The 24,054-nt window shown below is 41.5% G+C and overlaps 1 pseudogene; it reads left to right on the top strand.

Annotated features, from left to right (window-relative positions):
* Positions 1-24,054, top strand: part of LOC140848601 (dynein axonemal heavy chain 9-like) — a 162,344-nt pseudogene that overhangs the window by 116,578 nt on the left and 21,712 nt on the right.

A 24,054-nucleotide genomic window follows, 5' to 3' on the forward strand; every position in this document is an offset into this window, starting at 1 on the left:
TAAAGTGTATTTCCCTGTCCGTCCATCCTAGGTCTACATGACAAGCCTTCAGGTATTTTAAGACCATTTATCTTCTCTTTCCTGGGTCTCCTCTCCTCCAGGCCAAATAGCCTCTGTTCTCTTAGCCACTTCTGATGTGGCTTGTTTACCAGCCTGGAGAAATTTGACATCATCTTGATTAGTCTCCCCTCTGCTCTCCTTTCTGAAATCACGGCACCCAACTTTCATAACACAACCCAGTTGGAGTCTGACCGAAAAAGCAGGGATCATCATTCCTCTCTTCTTATATAGCGCAGCTTTGTTATACTGCTTCCCAAAATGTGTCCTGCTGGAGACTTGTAGTATGGTGTACTCATTGAAAAGAAGGTATCTGTAATGAAATAAATTGAGAAAGTACTTCATATTAATCCCTTTCTTGGAAATCCACAGTGCAGTCAGCACAGTAAAGCCCTGAAAATCTTGAATAACCTTGATTCATTTATCATTTCTCACATGTATTGGGCCCTAAAATTCTTTTCCCTTCATAAAACCTATTAATAGTTTGTGGAATGAATGGTCCATAGAATATGTCTTGGGAAGCACTGATACATTAACACAGCCTAAGATCATAGTTATATGTCTTAGTGTCAAAATTACCCCACAACTAACACAGAGCCTTCTGTTGAGAAATGCCCCATATTTTTCACACATACTGTTTGACTGTCCCCTCTTGAATTTAGAAATAATCAAATCTTGTATTTAAATGTACCACATTGCACCTATGCTCACCTTGCTAGATTTAGCTCCATATTTTTCCCTGATAAGATCCTGAGTCTACCTCTAAAAACATTACAGTCCATCCAACCTATATGACAGCCTTTTGAATGTTTTGACAGCATATTAAGTAGTTTATCTCTGTCTGCCCTTTACTAATCCAAACAGCCTGAATTCCTCCACTTTTCCATCCTTTTTATATGGCCTGATGTTAAGTACTGCCACATCTTAAATGCCCTTCTTTGAGCATGGTAGAATTTGCCAGTTTATGTATCCATTGTTAGCTCTGCAAAAGAGCTTTGAGTATCTTCTGGTCTGAGCTAGTTCTTTGAAGAAAGAACACTCAGTCTTTGAAACAGAAGTCCTTATGTGGGTCTGTATGCTAAGGGCACATCCTTTTGATCACAGACCCAGATATAATTAATACTGGCATTACCTTTCCACATTTCAAATGCCAGCCTCAAGCACTTTTGGTTGCACCAAATCTTGGTATTGGTGTTAAAAAAAGTTGCCAAATTTCCACCAAGGAGGTGATACCATCCTGTTTCTGCCATAAAAGCTTGAAATTCTTTAATTCATGGCCCTTGTGCAATTAAGAAATTTTTGATTCACTATGTGGCTGGGTTTCTTTCCCTTTCACACAGCCTGGTTCTGGTCATAAACTCAGAGGTCTGTTGTTTTGTCAGGTCTTCACAGACCAGGACTTTCAGGCCTGCACTTCAGTGGCCCCTCTGCTGCATTGTTAATATAAACTGCCTGCCATCAGGACTGATTCCTGGGATATTAGCCCATTTTCAAACTGGACAAATGTATTCCCACATCACTTTCTGACATGTTTTTCTATTGCCAGGAATGCTCCCCTGCATTGCATTAAATCTTTTCCAAAGATCTGGATGCTTATCGTTACTGTCTGGCAAAGCCAGAATAGCTTAAGGGTTTTCTATGGTCCTGAAACCACTTTCAAAGTGTACATAACTGTTTGATAATTCAACTCTTTTCACTTCTTTCTTCTTCTAACCAGGCAGCAGCCCTGGCTTCACTGTAGATGTCAGTGTATCCTCACTTTCCCTCCATTAGGTTTGGTGCATCTTGTCTCTTGGGCTTCCAGGGTGAACCCTACAGTGACTTGTGCCCAGGATCATGTCCCCGCTGGTGAATAGCATGCTGATTACATCTTCCTGGGTGGCTCTCCCAGTCTTAGATTTTGGAGAAGAGAATGGCAGGTGGAGACAACTGCTTGAACTGATTCCTACTTATGCATTAGAAAACCTGTTCTTTCTCACACTTAATTCCTCTACATCCTTTCTTTTGAAGTAGCAGGCATTTGGGTTTTGATAAGTGATTCCTTTCTGAAAAATTTTAAAAGTTACCTCTTCAATACTTAGAGGGTAGATTGGTGGAGATGTAAACTCCCTGTCTTTAAGTTAATTGAATTGTACTGGGTATTTATTAAACCTGGTGAGGTTTATCCTGTGAGCAAGAACTGACACACAATCCCAAATCTTTGGGAAAGTTTTTATAGTAGGGGGTTCTATTATAAATGTTTTATGAGATTATCAATGTCCCCATTAAACAAACCAGTCACCTAAGAATGGCTCGTGGTGCATTTTTCAGAAATCAAGCTCTCTGAGCTGAGCCTATGAAGTTGGGGTTGGCAGCCTATAGTGTGCAATCTCACAGGAAGCAGGAAAGGGTGTTTTACAACATTGCTCTGGATTGGAGAGCAAGACCTGTTGGATAGGATGTGGGGGACATGAGGCCACTGGACCATGGACTCCTTCACCCAGCACTGCTGAGGTCCCCTGCTTAGGGACATCCATCCACGTGTCCCCATTCACTCCTCTGCTCAGACCCAGGCTCTTACTGTACATGTAGGAAAGCCACTCCCACCTTCCATTTCACATCCTCAGCCTGCAAGGAATGGCAGACATCATCCATGACTTCATGGGGCTTGGAAATGTGTAGAGCTTCCACCCTAGAAGGGATTCTCAAGAAAATGAAGCTTTCAAAGCAGCAGCGACACTCAGCTTTCAGGGAGTGTTCAGAGAGGAAAAGTGAATGAGGTGTGTCTGCTCTGTGGGGACCAGAACTGAGAGTCAGTAAGAAGGGTGCTTGTGCTTGTGTCTCTTCTCCAGGGTATGGAAGGGACTGTGGAGCAGACATGAAGCCAGGACGTGTATTGCCATTTTGCAAATGGCACTGGCGAGCCCAAGTACCTGCCAGTACAGTTGTGGGAACTTTTGACCCAGACTTTGGTGGAAGCCCTGGAGAACCACAATGAAGTCCACACAGTGATGGACCTGGTGCTCTTTGAGGATGCTGTGCGCCACATGTAAGTGTGCTCCTCTCCTGCCTTCCCTCAGCTGCCTTCTCTTCCCAGTGTCGGGCCTCGTTTGGGCATTAGAGGCCACTCTGATAAAACCAGGAAAGCCGGGAAGACTCCTCCCATGAAGGTCAAGGTGGCGGCTGGTCAGAGCAGCAGCTGTGGCTTTGGTCCCCCGCCCTTGTAGGCAGCATGGTGCTGAAGTCAGGCACAACTGGGTTTACGTCCTTGTCTGCCGTTGACAGTCCCCAGGCATGATTACAGTGACACTGAAGAAAATTTGAAAATCATAAAAGAGGCGCAAGAACAGCTCAGAACTTGCATCCCCACCCCATACTAGTCTAAGAGCCAATTTTAATGAAATTGAAGGTTTCTGCTTAAGTGCTCACATATTTCAAAAATCAAGTATCCTTTTAGGTGTCACTGCTGCCAAATGAATCACTCAGAGTAATCACCAAGCCTCCCAGATAATTTATTCTCATAGCAATGCTATCCCTGTACTGCTCTTTACATCCCCCAGTCTGGGTCATATTTACCATCCCTCCCTGCCTTCCAAAATCTTTCCACCCTGCCCCCCACCCCCGGTACTCACTCTTCAGCAGCAAAATATACTTGAACTTGTCTGAACTTTCTATCGCTGAGGCATTTTAAGTGAAACTGATGACCTCTGAGTTGAATAAAGCTGCTTTTTCTTCCCCGTTCTATGTACCCCAGGGTCTAGAGAGAGGGACACCCTCCTCCCCAACCCCACACCAATGGCATGTTTAAATCATTTCCCCTTTTATCCTCTGCAAAGCCTGGTTCTTTTGAAGCTTATTAACTGGACTTTCATTCTCATTATTCCTCTTGTTAACTGTCACCCACTGACATCCCGTTACTCCCTATCATCTGCAAACTGCCCCAGAGGTTGGACCATCTTCTTCCTTCCACCTGCCTTTCTACATTCCTACCTTTGTCTGTCACCTGGTCTTTGCTTTCACCGGCCTTCTTAGCTCCAGTGATCCTTTCTTCCACCCCGTCTCAGCTGCCCCCTCACGGGCTCCTACCCAGAACTTCTATCATCAATAATGAGCCCACTGCCATATCTCATCTTCAGACATCTCACTGTCTGGCTTGTACCTCCTACCCATCCACTCATCTGCTCTAGTTTCCATTCCAGCTACTCTTTATTCCCATTTTATTAGGGTATAATTGACATATAGCATTGTATAAGTTTAAGGTGTTCAACATAATGTACATGTATATTGCAAAATTACCACCATGATAAAATCAGTTAACATCCATCACCTCACAGTTACAATTTTTTCCTTGTGATGAGAATTTTTAAGATCCACTGTTAGTGACTTTCAAATACACTCTACAGCATTGTTAACTATAGTCCCCGTGCTATACATGACCTCCCCAGCACTTACATATCTTATACTGGAAGTTTGTACCTTTCAACCTCCTTCCCCTAATCCCCCCACTCCCCATCTCTGGCAACCACAAATCTGTTCTCTGTTCCTGTGAGTTTGTTATCTTTAGATTCCACATGCAAGTAAGATCATATAGGATTTGTCTTTCTCTGCCTGACATACTCCACTTAGCATGATGCCTTCAATGTCCATTCATGTGGTTGCCAATAAAAATATTCCAGCTATTCTTTTTTGTTGGTTGCTTGGTACAGGTATATTCATAGCTACTTTATTCAAAATAGTCAACACTGACTCAGCCCAGGTGTCCATCAACAGAACAAAGTATTTTAATGGAATACCACTCAGCAATTAAAAGTAACAATGTGATTTATACAAAAATATACTAAGCCATAGAAGTCTTACACAAAAAGGACACACTGTGTGATTCTAGTCAGATGAAATTTGAGGACAGGCAAAACTAGGGAGCAAAATTCAGAACAGTGTAGGTGGGGAATGACTGGGAAGGAAACTGAGGGAACTTCCTGAGGGGATAGTGTTCTCTGTCTAGATAGGGGTTCAGGCTATGCAAGCACATACATGTGTCAAAACTCAGAACTGGCACATTTGAGGTTTGTGCATTTCATTATATATAACTGTCTCTTCAATAAAAGAACAGGAAGTCAGTGCTGAAGTCTAGTTAATGATGTGCATGCTGAAATGTTTAGAGATGAAGAATACTGAGTTCTGCAATAAGTACATCAAAGATAAGACAGATTGATGAATGAAGAGTGCGATGGATATTCCAGCTATTCTTAAACTTCAAGACTTCATTTCTGGAGGCAGCTACTTTCTCAAACTGCCTACCATGTCTTTACTTTCCTCAGTCACCATAGACCCATCATTCTGATTCAAGCTCCCCTAACTTCCCTGTCATTGCATCCATATGGCAAAATCCTGCTCTACTGAAACCCCACTGTCTTTACATCCCATACCTGCCCCGGAGCACCTGACGATTACTGAAGAAACACCATCATTGTGTTGACTGGAGTTACTTCAGATTTGCAGCCACAAATATCAAACGGGCTGTCAACTTTGCTGGAAACCCTCCTCCACTACCCTGGGCAATTTGTTCTCTTCCCCTCCCTGTGATGACTGCATGACACATTTTTCTCCTCAAGTGTCTAACACTCCTCCCCCTTTCTTCATTCCTGGTTAATGAGCACATCTCCTATTTCACTGAGATAGTGAAAGCAACCAGAAGTGAATTCTGTCATCTCCCTGCTATCAAATCTAACAGCCTATCTGCATTCCACCCACAAAGTTGCTACCAAAGGCCAATCCCTCCACGTGTGCACCAGATCCCATCTCTTTCCCCTTATCCATGACTTTGCTCCTTCCTGCAATTACCCCTTCTCTCTCCCTCTTTCCTATTTTCTTTTCCCCCCTCTTCCCTCTTACTCCACCATCATTAATTCATTGGTTTTTGGATCTTATCCATCAATATATAAACATATTGTGTTATCATTTACCAAAAAAACAACAAATCTATTCCTGGACTCCTATAGCCTTTCCATCTCCTACCCCCATTTCTCTGCTTCTGTTCACAACAAAACTCATCAAAAGGGTTGTCTATACCTGTCATACTTTCTCACTTCTCCTTGGTCCTTTTCTTACCACTTGAATAAAAGAGCTCTCATCAAAGTCACCTCAGTTCCAGCTCTTGCTAAAGTCAGTTGTCAGTTCTGGGTCCTTGCCATGTATTACGTCACTGCCCTGCTGCATTTTTCATGATTAATTCCTTTATATGCCTACCTCCGTTCATTGATCCGTCCACCCAACACATACCTGCTCAGTGCATGGTGTTAGTGTGAGCGTGGGCATCTCTGTGTTACTCACTTCTGGAGCCGCAATACCCAGGACAGTGTCTGGAACATAGCAGGTCCCCAGTATAAATCGTTAGCATGTCATATATGAGATAAATGATGGAGAGCAAAACAGAGAGGAAAGGGGGAGTGATCACAGGTTTAAAAAGGGTGGTCCTGGAGGCCTCTCTGGGATGGCAGCATTTAATAGTACATGTAAGAGCTGCACTTACCATAGAATCATCATGGACCTGCAGCGTCATGCTTCGCATGCACTGATTCATTTAGTCCCCACAGAAAAAGTGAAGAAAGCAAGGTCTGCTATTCTCCCTGTATCATAAATGAGGATACTGATGCCCAGAGAGAGGAGGGAAGTTGCCTAATGTTACGCACCCCAGATCCAGGCAAGCCAAAGCTCACGCTCAGGCACACGACCATCACCCTACAACGCTCCCCATATGCTTTCCTGTCCCCACCTGATGCAGTGTAAGCTCCTGAGCACACAGACTAACTGGCTCACGCTGAGTCCCCAGTGCCCTGGAGACTGTCTGCTGCATCACAGGTGGTCAGGAATAAGACTTCTAGGATGTCTGTTCACTCACCTTGTGAAACTTCTGTACAGAAGTATTTTCCCTCCTCTCCAAGAGCTACCAGAGCCTGTGTCATCGTCCTGGAGTTGAGACAAATCTTCGTCCTTTAAGCGTAAATTTAATTTGGGAGAATAGCAAGTGATTCAGTCAATGCGCCTTCCAACATGGGTGATCTAACTGACTAATACTGATTCAGGAAAAAATAAGGCTGTGAAAACTGACTTTTCTCCCGAGGCTGCTGAACAGACTCTCAAGATAGTTTCCCAGGAAAAGTCTGAAAAATGAACTGCCTTGAGGAAGCAGTTCTGAAGAATAAAGTGTATTTGGATATATAACGTCCTGCAGGTTTGTTTAGAAATATCAGCGTCCCATGACTTCATCCCTGCTACCCCTCCCTCCCCTCCCCTCCCTGGCGCCCCTCGGCCCTCTTGGCTGCTTCAGCCAGCCAGATAGAGCAGAAGCGGGGTCCCAAACGACACAGGTCGCAGCTGCGGGGAGCGCCCACGGCCTCGCAATACTGCACACGGGGCCCAAGGCACAGGCGCGGGACTCAGTCCAGGAAGGACCTGCCTTCTTAGACTCGAGCGCCCGCCGGCGCGGCGGGGACGGAGTGTGCACGCGCTCTCCCAGGACCGACCCACCTGGGCGGCCAAGGAGCTGTGGTTATAGGTGCAATGAGGCGTAACCTCACCTTGATTTTTTTATCCGCCTGTATCTTCTCACCTCTTGAGTGCGTAACATTTTCTTTCGTTTGATTCCCCTACACCTTTCCCAAGCTTTGCTGCTCTCTCTTTCCACTGCTCTCATGCTTAACCCGTAATGGAGCCCTGTGTGGTGGTTAGGGGCACAGGCTCTGCAGATAGAGCCAGATCCAAGTGCAGATCCTGGTTCTGCCACTAATTGGCTGTGGTGCTTTGCAAAGGACACAACTTCCCCAAGCGTCAGTCTCCTTCTCTGAAAAATGAGCATGATAAGAATGCCTACATCTTAGGTCATTGCTGTCTGTGCCAAGTGCTTTGCACTTAATGAGCCGCCCAGAAATGTTAGACTTTTTTTTTTTGAGTGGTTTTCTTTTCTCAGTGGTACCATTTGCTCTCGTATTCCTTCACCATTTCAGCAGAGTCTTGTACTGCTTTTTCTTTCAGCTTTACCCTGCATATTTTCCCTGGCTTTTGGCATAATCTTACTCTACATTTTTCTTTGTTTATTCACTCCCACGTGTATTTTTTCAGCCTCCTCTCTTTTTCTTTTAGAATCACTTCTAAATCATTAACAAAAAAGGAACTTCAGATGTACTTCTATCATGCCCCCTTTTTGTGTGTGTATCTTATCAGTTCTCAAGGGTATGTGTGTGTGTGTGTGTGTGTGTGTGTGTGTGTGTGTGTGTGTGTGTGTGTGTGTATGTGGTCTCCACTGAGCCAGCTTCCCCCAGCTGTGCTTTGGCGCATCTTCAGCTTTTGTTTTTAATCGCCCAGAAATTCAGTAATGGGCTTAACTTAGACTGCCTTGGTTTTCTGGCCCAGGAGCCCTTTAGAATATTGATCTTCCTTTAAAATTTTGTAATTTAAATGCAGAGTCCTTTGCCCTCGTCAGAGGTTGTTGATGAATCCGCAGCTGGAATCCAGTGCTGACAGTTGCAGGCTTCTTTGGAAACTTCGTCACTAATGATGCATTTCCCACTTAGATACCGAATGGCCCATGCTAAGCTGAGTTCAGGCCCTCCTGAACAGAGCTGGGTGCTGCAAGCCCTCCTCCCCCTCCTCCTGCTCCTTGCTTGCCTCTCTCTTCCATTAGCCCATTCCCGCCCCCTCCTTTTTTGAATTAGAGGAGAGGGTTTGTATATCTTGCCACCATTGTTTCTCCTTTTATCATTTAGTCAGGCACCATCTAATGTAGCCCCAAAGCAGGTGGTTCCTTGCACATAGAGTAATGAATGATTCTATTCATCACCCCAAAGGTGATGCTGAGTATAAAGTATATGTAATTCTGCTTAAAATTAACAAAAATGTATCAAACACCTTTACTATGCTAGCACCCTAGAGAATATGAGTACACTCTTCGGATGTCTAGAAACTAGGGTTTAGTAAGGGGGCAAGAGAAGTGTAAATCTATTTGATATAAGATGAACTATCACAGTTACATAATTATAAGGTGAAAAAAGAAGTGCATGAAAGAACTGAATGTAGGTCAATAACTCCTGAATATGTAGAGAATTAAATTTTCACTACAGAGATTTAGTGATATACAAGTTTAGGTCTCCAAAGCTAAAATTTTCTGTAATCTAAAAACACATGGAAACTAACAGGTAAAAGTGACAAATTGGGGGGATAAGTTAAAACATACATAGAGGGGTCATCTCGCCAATCTACAAGAACACTTCAATGAGAAGTGACAATGGATATGAACAGAAAATTCACAAAAGAAAACATATATAACAATTCATAAGAAAAATGCCCAATTCCCTAGAAATCAAAGAAATAAAAAACCACAACATGTTCAACCATCAAATTGGCACCAATTAAAAAAAATAACACCCAGTGTCAACAAGGGTGGGGGCCATACTCTCCTGCATGTTGGTGGTGGGAGTTGTTGACTCATACGTACTTCTGCTAGGGATTTCTTTCAAATACCAAGTGCTTTCCATGAGAGAGCTGAAAGAATGAGGATCCACATTTAATTTACTGATGCTCATTACGACCAAGTCATCAGTATGTGAAAGAAATTTTCAGTAAGAAGAAACTTCAAACCACAGAAGCTCAACATGAGCCCTTTAGTATCATACATACTCCCGTTTGGTTGACATGTCAAAGCTCCCAGGCCAAGACTTCCCCCCCCGGCCCTTTCTCCAAAATGGAGTTACCTAGAACTTAAGCTGCTCCATCCTTAGTTAATTACCATTGCTTAATTTGAACATGGTATTTTTCATTATAATATCGTTAACACAAGACAGGAACACAGGGTTACAGCCCATGCAATTCAGCATCAGTTGTAGCCTCTGCACTTCTTGGTTGGGCTTTACCTGAGTTCTTGTTCTGCATAACTCTTGATCCAAAGGTCACCACACCTGTTGACTCTTCTTCCTTACCCGTTTCTCCAGTGGCTTGATCGCTGTGTTATGTTTCCCCAAATTCACTGACTTAACACGGTCTAATTCAACTAACATAATCTAACATATTCTCATCCTGCAGTATGATAGATTCACCTTTTGATCAACCCTACTTAAGATCTAAATTGGTGACACCATTCCAGGGGGGTGCTTTTCAGAAGCTGTGAAAACTGCTCTACTGTCTGACTTGGCAGTTTTACTCCTAGGAACTTATGCCATGGACATAATTAGAGATACAAATTAAAAATGCTTCCATCACATTGTTTGTAACTGGAAAATGTTGGCAACAACCTAAATATCCAACAGCAGGCTACTGAAGATAAGGAACTTACTATCTGCAATGGAATATCAGTCCACCATGAGTAGCATGGTATATATAGTACAGATCACTCAGTGACATAGTGAAATAATAATAGATCATTAAATGAGAAAAGGGTTCCAAGAAATGATGTTCAATATACACTGTGAGCCCAATTTTGAAAATATAGAATAGAAATATATTGAGTTTTCAGGTGTAATAAATGTATATACACATAAATGTACACTTATAAACATACAGACATTAGAAAAAAGTCGAAACGGACACATAATTAATGTCAGTGGTGTTTCTGACTAAGAGTAGAATTGTAGTTTTTTCCTGTATTTTCTGCATTTTGCACCATGAATAGTCATTGTTTTTAAGATGAGAAAAGAAGAGGAAATAGGGGGTATTTTTATAGAGAATGGAGGTATCTTACATTAGGTATAGAGGTAGTGCTGAGGGGAATTCTAGAAAAGACTGGCGGTGTTTCCTGGAGGGGAGGCTGTGAACAGCTTGATGGAAGACTAGCATTTGAGGAAGGCCTGGAGGGGTGGGAGGAGTGGGTTCCTCTGGAGGGCCTGGTCTAAGCCCAGGGCCAGGGAATATTTCCCCAGTGCTGAATCCTGAGGGTGGTAAGTATAGCTGCAGAGCGAGGAATACAGAAGCCAAGGAGGTGCGTGTCTTCTAGGCTGACACAAGGATCCACAAATATTCATTTCCAGGGCATCAACATCCAGAAAGGATAAAAAAGGGAGAGGAAAAAGCTAAGCCAGGGCCCTCTGCTGTTCTGCTGACCTTAATCTGCTCCTTTCTGAAGAGGAACAAATTGTTCTGTTCCTGCTTGTCCTCTAGCCTTCCCTGATGTTTTTTCCAATGGTACATTTTCTACTTTTCTTTTTCCCATCCCCTCCTTTTGCTTAAATGCACAGATAGGTGAGGCACAGTGAAGTGGTGGGATGTGGCAGAGGCAGGTTCAGCTGGAGAGATGTGGGAGGGTAAGTCCAGGTCCCCTCCTGTGGCCATCACGGGCCCCCCAGTCCTGCCTGGCTGCTGGGAGATCTTCCACCACTGCCCCTAGTTAGCCAGCAGCTTTGGCTTAAAGCAAAGCAGGGATGACTTCAATCTACTCGGACAAGAAGGTGAGGCTAGGTGTGGGGACAATTTAACTCAGATTTCCTACAGCTTAGCCCCTGGTGTGCCTCCAAGGAGGGCTCCAGTTCTCACTAGGACCAGGAAGCATGCTCTCCCAGAGGAAGGTCAGACCGCAGCCATATGCCCTGCTTCCTTCTCTTTAGCTGCCATATCAGTCGTATCCTGGAGTCCCCCCGGGGAAATGCTCTCCTGGTTGGTGTAGTCAGGAGTGGCAAGCAGAGTCTGACCAGGCTTGTGGCCTTCATCAGCTCCATGGATGTATTCCAGATCACGCTGCGGAAGGGCTACCAGATCCCAGACTTCAAGGTCAGAAGGCCGGGTGGGAGTAGGGAGATGGCAGCCTCTCCAATTACCCTCAGCTCTCTGTCACCCTTCATTAGCTCTTCAGTTCCCTTGCCCACAACCTCCCCTTAATCGTCCAGCCATTTTCTTCTTAGATTTTGGACAAGTGACATAAGGGGCTCTTTTCTCACTAGACAGCCTGAGAACACTGGCCTTCACAAGGTTGCATCTGTGAGGACTCAGCTGCTTTGTTCCATCTGGAGAGCCTCAGCTCCTGCCCAAACCAGAAGCACTCATCTCCCCTCTAGATCCAGTAGGAGGAATTCTGACACTCTGCCCAAGTTTCATAAGAAATTCATATTTTAAAAGATGAGTTCAGGAAGCACCAGCTACTGAGACCCTCTGTGACATTTCCTGGTTCCAGACATCTGGCAGGAACGGGCCACAGTGCACACTCTAGAAAGCAGAGAAAGGCATTATATAGGACCTTCAGAAGGCGCTTTGTCCAACCCCGCCCTTTAGTCCAGGGCCACAATAGAGGAACCGTAGGGAGCCATGTAATTTCCATCAGGATACTGCTCCTGCTGTCCCCAGGACAATGTCAGCCACACAGCCAGACTTACCACCTACATAATCTCTTCACATCGTATAAGGTCATTCACTTATATGATGATACAGAGTAACACAGATGAGCAGGGACTATTTCTGATCCTTTGGAAAACTATCAACCTCTCTGCACAAAGCAGGAGCTCCAGAAGCTATACAGGAGCCACAGTGGTTGTATGAATTAAAGATCATCACTATTTAACTTAACTTACCCACCTCTGTCGGGATCAAGGCCTGGGAATGAGACATATTTCCCTGCCTATCAGGGCAAGATAGAACTCCTCCCTACCTCCATTGCCATTTTGCTTTATTTCCCATTAGAGTATATAAGAAAATGGTCCCAATCCTAAAGAGTGGGTTGGGCATCTCTTTTAATCAAACCCTCTTCTCAGAGATCTCTGATATCGATTGTTTCTGCAGGTGTACCTGGCCCGTTTGTGCCTGAAAGCCGGGGTAAAGTATATCAGCACAGTGTTCCTCATGACTGATGCCCAAGTGGCTGATGAGAAGTTCCTTGTGCTCATCAATGATCTCTTGGCATCTGGTAAGTGACTTCTTTGCTCTTGAGTGTCTAATAAATTTCCCCTGGAGTCAGAGTCATTCCAAGATGGAGAGTTGGTCAAAGGTTGGAAGAGCAAGGTCATGGCAATGAGAAAACTGATACAGTGGGCTGTGCACTGAGGTCCTTCTAGGGCTGGTGCTCTGTCTGCTGTCCTGGCTTTCTCATTCTCATTTCATTTCAAAGCAGACAGACAATCTTGGGGCTCTCTCACTGGGACTGGACTGTTGGAAGAAGAGCAGGTCAAGAGGGTGCTAATCTGCTTAGGCCAGAGAGAAGGTGCTGTCCCCTCCCCATATGGAAGACAGAGAGAAACTGGTAAGTGCACAGTATTTTAGGTAGCTCAGGCATTGGCAGAAATATGCACACACATTCGTAGAATGTACACATACAAAGTCTACACAACAGGAAAAGATTAGGCTGCTGATTTAATTAACCCAGGATTCAGAAGTTTGTGGAAGCAAAGTGAAAGCAGTAACAGATGTGGAATATGACTAAAATGATTTCCTTGGTTTCCAAAGAACTTGACAGGGGCTGCCAACTGCTCTGTGACACTATCAGTGCAAGATAGGACTTAAAGGGGGAAATTGAATTATTGATACTTTACTGTCCTTATTTGCTTAGGAACTCAGGACTTATGTCAGCCATTCTGGAAAAAAGTCATGTGTATTTACATATATACATACATGTATATATGTGAAAAGATGTAAATATGTATATAAATATCCAAGAATATAAGACAATTTAGTATATAAATTATACATTTACAGAAATGTGGGGTGGATTGTGTGTGTGTGTGTGTGTGTGTGTGTGTGTATTTATATTTAAATAAGTGAAGGTAGAATATGCTTTCCTGGCTCTAAAACCAAATTTAGCATCTGTTAAACTACGTCTTCATCTGGATTAAGAAAACAAAGTCAGTGAACAGATGTTCCTGAACAAAATGTCTGCCTCTAGCTTTCCAGAATTTCAGAAAGCCCATTTATCCACAGTTCATCCCTGGCTCTTTTACTGAATACTCTTTCTTACTGAGGTACGAAAACCATGATCACGGTACATTTCTCCGTAGTCTATCCCATGTCATATGCAGTATGTTTCAGGATGACTACTACCATTTAATCCCTAGGAAGTTCCCTGTTTCAGAATCACTGCCTCCTTCAAATTCTGTGCCCTAGTACCCCAGGTCACTTCACTGTCACTTATGAAGAGCTCCTGGTCCCTGGTCCAGAGTGTGCACTAACAGGCTCTGTGAGCAACCTTTGGATTGTTTCTGATGAGGACCAGAATCCCAGATTTCTTACTGTGCTGGCTCAAGTATTACACTGATCCCACGTTTTCATTTCTTTCCCAACTTGTTCTGTTTAAGTGAGCTTTATATCCAAGAGTTGCCTGCTTTTTCCTTTTCTCCTCCAATACATTAGGTTTTTCCTTTCCATTATAGTGTCTTTTTAACATCCCACCACCTTCTACAGCAGTCTTTCACCTACAACACTGCATCAACTTTTATTATTTCATCAAGTGATAAGAGAGGGGTCCAACTGCCTTCCTACCCTGAAGCTGTACCCTAAAGTCTAATTTCTAAAATAATCAAAAAAGGTAAAATTGTGCTTCCGAAGACTTATAGCTTTGGAGAGTCTAGGCATGTATCTCAAATGGCACCAATTCAGCCAGGTCATCTTCTCCTTAAATAATGTCTGAGACACAGAAGATGTTATACTTTTACCAATTGAAATTTTATTCCTCAATTAAGTATTCTTAATTTTTCATTTAGAAGATAACATTTTCAAGTTCAAATGAGTTTCTGAAGCCCTGCCCAGTGAAAAAGTAATGCATCAGCTTGCTCCAAAATCATGAAGCTTCAAGTGCATATTTCCATTTTAAGGCTTCTCTATAAAAACAACAAGATTTACATACACATGTTAAAGTGGATATACAATTAAAAGTAATACTATTCTTTTTATATCTTCCTTTCTTTTTTTTCCTAAACCACTCTCACAGGGAGAACTAGAGCATATTTTAGTTCTAATTTTCCCTGGCAAAGAAATAATTTCTGGCTAGAAATTGACTGATTGACTGTCAGTCTAGGGAAGGTTGTGGAGATCCATCAGAACCTCCCCCATTCCCTTAGATTTTCAGTTTTATGGGGTTGTATAATCACTCCACTCTTAGATAACACGATAGAGACTATGAAATTACATGTTGGGCTCCCTTACCATTAACTCATCCCTCTTCAGTTATCTACAAGTCCTGTTCTATTGCAGATAGAGGCACAGTAAGTAAATTCCACTGATTCAGCTCTCCCCCCAAAACATCTTTCACAGTAACTTACTTATCTCATGCCATAGGCTATCTGGTTTCTTCCCACATTTCTTTAGTTCATTGTTTCATCACTTGATTTCCTGACACCAATTCCAAAATCAAACCATGATAATGATTCAGCTCATAAATCCCACTTCTGACACCAGCCAGACATCTCAGAACCCATCATATGCCAGTCGCATCTCAGGTGGGTTACAGAGTGATAGGAATAAATCCTATGCACAAAGTTAAAAAATTAAATATAGTTCCTGATCAAATTTGCAAAAGATACATAATTGTATCAGAAGGAAGTGGCCACATAGATTAGGAATAAATTAAGCATATTTTTGAGTCACATCCCTTGGCTGCCAGAGTCCTTAAAGGGTGTCAACTGCTGGTTGAAATTATGCATGAACTGTTGACCCTTGTTGAATCTGGAAAGTTCAATTTTTACTATGTCCTTATTGCCCTGTTATAATAATTCCTAAAGAATGTACACTGGCCCTCAAACACAGATATTCTTAGAAAATGTGTTCTCTCTTAGTTTTTCAGTCAAGCTCAGAATCAGCAAGCTCTTATCCTAATATATATAGAGAAAACAAAATCATTCTCTAGCTTTCTGGCACAGCACATCTGCTTCCAGCTTTCCAGCATACCAGAGAGCCCATTTAACTGCAGTCCCAGTCTAGAAGGCCCATTCTGCTCCAGATGTAGTGTCTCTCCTTTCCTAACTCTGCCTGATTTTATACTTCATTTTATTTTAGGATCCTATATTAGGTTTTCCTTTTGCTTTTTGAAAAGCTTAATTATTCCATCCAAAATTAAGATTTCTCTTCCCTGGCTCAGACTAGATCCCCTTCCATTTATTCATGTATTCAAGCCATTTATTAAACCCCCATCTTCCAATCAGTAGGTGCTGTGCTCAAAGCTGTGTATCATATAGCTTATATGCGGTCCATTGGAATAGTTTATAACCAATGGCTCCCCTCTCTTGTAACATTATATGTCTCTCCATCTCTAAACCAGACTGTCCTTTTTATATTTGTGCCAAATATTCTCTTGGCATATGTAACATGAGAAGTTCATCATATCTTCCAGATGCTTTAGGATTAGATCCCAGATTGCCATATTAGTGGTCTGCACACATCTTCATGATAATGTAGCCTGGAAGTATTTATAACAGACTTGGCATGAGATTGCTCATCTCCCATGAAAACCTGGAGTTCTTGATGGACTATCTATACTTTATATAAGCTGAAATCTGGCCCAGTTTCTCTGAAAAGGAAAAAGAGAAAGTGTGGGGCAAAAGAGAAGCTGTCAAGCGTGTACCAGATTACCAGATTACCTGAGCATATTTTGTGGTCTCTGTGGATCCATTCACCAAATGCATCTTCAAACCACAAAGAGCACAAATTTAAACCTGCATCTGGTGGCTCTCCAGATCCAAGAAGAAATGCCAAAAGGGTAATGCAAAAAGATGCTTGAATAATCACCATTTTCTTTTCTTCCTGTTGTACTCAATTCCCACATGAGATTTTTTGAGACTGTGCCTTTGTGCATTCTCCTACATTGCTAACCTCTCCCTTACCACCTATATCCAAGCTATAATCACCTGCCACCAGTTTTACCTCCTATTCTGAATCCATATATTCTCTATCATGACCATCATGGCTACACTGATCTTTTCATCTTTTGTTTCAACAAATGCAGACACTACTATAACTCACCTCCCTACCTAATAGGCAATACCTCTTCCAAGCAGTCCCCCTCTCTGGTTCAAAAAAGTCTATCTATACTATAATTACTTCATTAGCTCCTAACTGAATGCAGGGGAATATCCAAGCCCCTTTTGTACAGAAAAATAAATTGTCTTTGACCTCTGTGTGATCTTGTAATTCCTAACTGCTTGAGATAATTCTCTATGCCGTTTCCTGACATCCTTACTTACTCACACTGTTCTTTTTGAACTGCATGCCCTTCTCCCTTGTCTGGATTAACTTCTACCTATGTTGTAAGACATATCTGGGGTGTCACCTCTCTAGGAAATCTTCCCCGATCCCCTGTCACCCCTGGGCATGAGGAACATCCCTCCATATTTCCACAGCACTCCACTGCTGCACACACCACCATTATATTGAAACAACACCATACATTTATGGAAGGCAAAGACCATGTTGTCTGCTGTTGGTTAATTATTTCTTATAAAACAATCCAGAGATACAAAATAAAAAGGATTAAGTACATACCATCCAGTTTAGAAAATAAAACCATACTGATAGAACTATAACCCTCTATAGATACTTATTTTCATCATTTATATTGTCAGCAATTAATGTATTTCTTGGCACATAATCAGTATTCAGGAGGTATTCATTGAACTGAAATGGGTTCATATCATGATAATGATGTGCCATCTTACGTATTACATATCACCATTGGACATGTGGTGAGGTTGCCAGGTATGTAAACATAGGGGCAATGAAAAGGGTACAGAAATTCTCAATCATAATATAAGTTGCTCACAGGGGTGGTAGTACAGCATGGAGAATATCGCCAATGATTCTGTAAAATTTTCCTAAGTTGCCAGATAGTAACTGCGCTAGTGGGGGTGACGATTTAATCATGTGGGTAACTGTTGAACCACTGTAAACCGTTGTATACTTAAAACCAACATAAGATTGGATATCAACGATACTTAATTTTTTTTTTGAGAGGGCATCTCTCATATTTATTGATCAAATGGTTGTTAACAACAATAGAATTCAGTATTAGGGGGGTCAATGCTCAATGTACAATCATTAATCCATCTCAAGCCTAATTCTCGTCAGTCTCGAATCTTCTGAAGCATAATGAACAAGTTCTTACATGGTGAACGAATTCTTACATAGTGAATAAATTCTTACATAGTGAACAGTACAAGGGCATTCATCACAGAAACTTTCAGTTTTGATCACACATTATGAACTATAAACAATCAGGTCAAATATGAATATTCGTTTTATTTTTATACTTTATTTATATGTTGATCCCACATTTCTCCCTTTATTATTATTATTATTTTTATTTTTAATAAAATGCTGAAGTGGTAGGTAGATGCAAGATAAAGGTAGAAAACATAGTTTAGTGCTGTAAGAGGGCAAATGTAGATGATCAGGTGTGTGCCTATGGACTATGTATTAATCCAAGCTAGACAAGGGCAGCAAAACATCCACGGATGCAGAAGATTTCTCTCAAAGCAGGGGGGTGAGATTCTGAGCCTCACCTCTGTTGATCGCCAATTTCTCACCTGATGGCCCCCCTGCGACTGTGCCTGTCTTAGGTTGTTCCTCCCTTGAGGAATCTTACCCGTCTCTGGCCAACCAGTCATCTTCTGGGGCCATACAGGGAAATGTAAAGTTGGTAAGTGAGAGAGAAGCCATATTGTTTGAAAAGGTTAGCTTTTTACTTCTTTGCAGATTTATGCCCTGTGGCTTCTATGCCCAGCACTTGTCTCGAGGTATCTTTACCACCTGGAGGAATTATGATACTCAGTAAATTCGATATGAGGCACGAATTCTATTTAAGGGTTGTAATTAGGAAGGAAGAAGAAAAGCTATAGAGGTAGCATATGGAAGAAAACATGGGAGGATTGATCATTTCTTTGACATATCTTCTTGTAGAGTACCTTAAGTATGTATAGGTTTTAAACTACTAACTAATTCGCACACACATATTAACATAATAGGAATACGGTGACAGAAACAAAGCAAATCTATAATTACCATCCATCTCCAGTGAAGCCAAGAAAACCATTTAGGCACCCTAGGCATTTGTGAAAATTTGTCTATGATATGATGGATATTGTCCAACTGTACTTGAACAGTCTGAGAAAAATCAGACAAATTAAAGCAGCCCATTTCTGGGATCTGTTCACGTCCCATATGTTCTTTTAACTGTAGATAGTCTATAGTCATAAGATTTTGGAGTGCTACAACTTGCATCCCTCCCAACTCCTGGTTGAGTTCCAACAGTACAGATCCGGTCAAATTCGTTGTCTCACTGTATGCACATGCAAGCCTAGACATCTCCCTCCTCATTCCAATGGCAAGTCCAGGAAACGGTGGGGTGGACGCAGCCGCAACCACAGCATCGCCCGGATCCCTGTGGAGGCTTTTTGATGATCATCCCCCAGCACGATTCCTCCAGAGAGTGCTGATGCCAGAAGCTCCTCCTCATATCATATCTTAGTTCATTTTCTGGGTATCCAAGCTAGGCCTTGATCTTCTGCATAGAAACAAACAGACCCTTTGCCCACACTTTGACATGACCTCTATACCACTGTGCAGAACTCATTGGAGGTCAGCATACAGGGACTGCTTTTTTTTTTTTTTTATTAATAGAAAGGAATATTATCAGAAAAGAGTACCTCCATAGCTGATCATCTGACACCCTTTAAGTGATCAACATTAAGGATATTTAAAGCATGCATTGATCTTTGATTTACCAATAGTTTTATCCTATCAAGGAGTAATCCCTCTTTTCTTTCTTTCTTTCTTTTTTTTTTAAATCTTTAATCTACACTTAAATGAAGAATACTATGTTTACTATGCTCTCCCCTATATCAGGTCCCCCCTAACAACCACATTACGGTTACTGTCTATCAGCTTAGCAAAATGTTGTAGAATCACTACTTGTCCTCTCTGTGTTGTGCAGCCCACCCTCCACTTTCTCCCTCCCCCCCATGCATGCTAATCTCAATACCCCCCTTCTTCTTCCCCCCCTTATCCCTCCCTGCCCACCCATCCTCCCCAGTCCCTTTGGTACCTGTTAGTCCATTTTTGGGTTCTGTAATTCCGCTGCTGTTTTGTTCCTTCAGTTTTTCCTTTGTTCTTATACTCCTCAGATGAGTGAAATCATTTGGTATTTCTCTTTCTCCGCTTGGCTTATTTCACTGAGTGTAATACTCTCCAGCTCCATCCATGTTGCTGCAAATGGTTGGATTTTTCCACTTCTTATGGCTGCGTAGTATTCCATTGTGTATATGTACCACATCTTCTTTATCCATTCATCTACCGATGGACATTTAGGTTGCTTCCAATTCTTGACTATTGTAAATAGTGCTGCGATAAACATAGGGGTGCATCTGTCTTTCTCAAACTTGATTGCTGCGTTCTTAGGGTAAATTCCTAGGAGTGGAATTCCTGGGTCAAATGGTAGGTCTGTTTTGAGCATTTTGATGAACCTCCGTACTGCTTTCCACAATGGTTGAACTAATTTACATTCCCACCAGCAGTGTAGGAGGGTTCCCCTTTCTCCACAGCCTCGCCAACATTTGTTGTTGTTTGTCTTTTGGATGGCAGCTATCCTTACTGGTGTGAGGTGATACCTCATTGTAGTTTTAATTTGCATTTCTCTGATAATTAGTGATGTGGAGCATCTTTTCATGTGTCTGTTGGCCATCTGTATTTCTTTTTTAGAGAACTGTCTGTTCAGTTCCTCTGCCCATTTGTTAATTGGGTTATTTGTTTTTTGTTTGTTGAGGTGTGTGAGCTCTTTATATATTCTGGACATCAAGCCTTTATCGGATCTGTCATTTTCAAATATATTCTCCCATACTGTAGGGTTCCTTTTTGTTCTATTGATGGTGTCTTTCGCTGTACAGAAGCTTTTCAGCTTAATGTAGTCCCACTTGCTCATTTTTGCTGTTGTTTTCCTTGCCCGGGGAGATATGTTCAAGAAGAGGTCACTCTTGTTTATGTCTAAGAGGTTTTTGCCTATGTTTTTTTCCAAGAGTTTAATGGTTTCATGACTTACATTCAGGTCTTTGATCCATTTTGAGTTTACCTTTGTATATGGGGTTAGACAAAGGTCCAGTTTCATTCTCCTACATGTAGCTGTCCAGTTTTGCCAGCATTATCTGTTGAAGAGACTGTCATTTTGCCATTTTTTGTCCATGACCTTTATCAAATATTAATTGACCATATATGTTTGGGTTAATTTCTGGAGTCTCTAATCTATTCCACTGGTCTGTGGCTCTGTTCTTGTGCCAGTACCAAATTGTCTTGATTACTATGGCTTTGTAGTGGAGCTTGAAGTTGGGGAGTGAGATCCCCCCTACTTTATTCTTCTTTTTCAGGATTGCTTTGGCTATTCGGGGTCTTTGGTGTTTCCATATGAATTTTTGAATTATTTGTTCCAATTCATTGAAGAATGTTGCTGGTAATTTGAGAGGGATTGCATCAAATCTGTATATTGCTTTGGGCAGGATGGCCATTTTGACGATATTAATTCTTCCTAGCAATGAGCATGGGATGAGTTTCCATTTATTAGTGTCCCCTTTAATTTCTCTTAAGAGTGACTTGTAGTTTTCAGAGTATAAGTCTTTCACTTCTTTGGTTAGGTTTATTCCTAGGTATTTTATTCTTTTTGATGCAATGGTGAATGGAATTGTTTTCCTGATTTCTCTTTCTATTGATTCATTGTTAGTGTATAGGAAAGCTACAGATTTCTGTGTGTTAATTTTGTATCCTGCAACTTTGCTGTATTCCGATATCAGTTCTAGTAGTTTTGGAGTGGAGTCTTTAGGGTTTTTTATGTACAGTATCATATCATCTGCAAATAGTGACAGTTTAACTTCTTCTTTACCAATCTGGATTCCTTGTATTTCTTTGTTTTGTCTGATTGCCGTGGCTAGGACCTCCAGTACTATGTTAAATAACAGTGGGGAGAGTGGGCATCCCTGTCTTGTTCCCGATCTCAGAGGAAATGCTTTCAGCTTCTTGCTGTTCAGTACAATGCTGGCTGTGGGTTTATCATATATGGCCTTTATTATGTTGAGGTACTTGCCCTCTATTCCCATTTTGCTGAGAGTTTTTATCATGAATGGATGTTGAACTTTGTCAAGTGCTTTTTCAGCATCTATGGAGATGATCATGTGGTTTTTGTCTTTCTTTTTGTTGATGTGGTGGATGATGTTGATGGATTTTCGAATGTTGTACCATCCTTGCATCCCTGCGATGAATCCCACTTGGTCATAGTGTATGATCCTTTTGATATACTGTTGAATTCTGTTTGCTGATATTTTATTGAGTATTTTTGCATCTGCATTCATCAGGGATATTGGTCTGTAATTTTCTTTTTTGGTGGGGTCTTTGCCTGGTTTTGGTATTAGGGTGATGTTGGCTTCATAGAATGAGTTTGGGAGTATTCCCTCTTCTTCTATTTTTTTGGAATACTTTAAGGAGAATGGGTATTATGTCTTCTCTGTGTGTCTGATAAAATTCCGAGGTAAATCCATCCGGCCCCGGGGTTTTGTTCTTGGGTAGTTTTTTGATTACAGTTTCAATTTCTTTGCTCGTAATTGGTTTGTTTAACTTTTGTGTTTCTTCCTTGGTCAGTCTTGGGAGGTTGTGTTTTTCTAGGAAGTTGTCCATTTCTTCTAGGTTTTCCAGCTTGTTGGCATATAGGTTTTCATAGTAGTCTTTAATAATTCTTTGTATTTCTGTGGAGTCTGTTGTGATTTTTCCATTCTCATTTCTGATTATGTTGATTTGTGTTGATTCTCTTTTTCTCTTAATAAGTTTGGCTAGAGGCTTATCTATTTTGTTTATTTTCTCAAAGAACCAGCTCTTGGTTTCATTGATTTTTGCTATTGTTTTATTCTTCTCAATTTTGTTTATTTCTTCTCTGATCTTTATTATGTCCCTCCTTCTGCTGACTTTAGGCCTCATTTGTTCTTCTTCTTCCAGTTTCGATAATTGTGATGTTAGACTATTCATTTGGGATTGTTCTTCCTTCTTCAAGTGTGCCTGGATTGCTATATACTTTCCTCTTACGACTGCTTTCGCTGCGTCCCACAGAAGTTGGGGCTTAGTGTTGTTGTTGTCATTTGTTTCTATATATTCCTTGATCTCTATTTTGATTTGTTCATTGATCCATTGATTATTTAGTAGCATGTTGTTAAGCCTCCATGTGTTTGTGAGCCTTTTTGTTTTCTTTGTAGAATTTTTTTCTACTTTTATACCTTTGTGGTCTGAAAAACTGGTTGGTAGAATTTCAATATTTTGGAATTTACTGAGGCTCTTTTTGTGAGCTAGTATGTGGTCTATTCTGGAGAATGTTCCATGTGCACTTGAGAAGAATGTATATCCTGTTGCTTTTGGATGTAGAGTTCTATAGATGTCTATTAGGTCCATCTGTTCTACTGTGTTGTTCAGTGCCTGTGTGTCCTTACTTATTTTCTGCCCGGTGGATCTATCCTTTGGGGTGAGTGGTGTGTTGAAGTCTCCTAAAATGAATGCATTGCAGTCTATTTCCCTCTTTATTTATGTTAGTATTTGCTTCACATGTGCTGGTGCTCCTGTATTGGGTGCATATATATTTAGAATGCTCTTGTTGGACTGAGCCCTTTATCATTATGTAGTATCCTTCTTTATCTCTTGTTACTTTCTTTGTTTTGAAGTCTATTTTGTCTGATATTAGTACTGCAACCCCTGATTTCTTCTCACTGTTGTTTGCCTGAAATATGTTTTTCCATCCTTTTACTTTTAGTCTATGCTTGTCTTTGGGTTTAAGGTGAGTTTCTTGTAAGCAGCATATAGATGGGTCTTGCTTTTTTATCCATTCTGTTACTCTGTGTCTTTTGATTGGTGCATTAAGTCCATTTACCTTTAGGGTGACTATTGAGAGATATGTACTTATTGCCATTGCAGGCTTTAGGTTCGTGGTTACCAAAGGTTCAAGGTTAGCTTCTTTAGTATCTTACTGCCTAACTTAGCTCGCTTATTGAGCTGTTTTATACACTGTCTGGAGTTCTTTTCTTCTCTCCCTTCTTATTCCTCCTCTTCCAT

Source organism: Manis javanica, chromosome 4 (assembly GCF_040802235.1).
Source record: "Manis javanica isolate MJ-LG chromosome 4, MJ_LKY, whole genome shotgun sequence".
Classification (NCBI taxonomy): domain Eukaryota; kingdom Metazoa; phylum Chordata; class Mammalia; order Pholidota; family Manidae; genus Manis; species Manis javanica.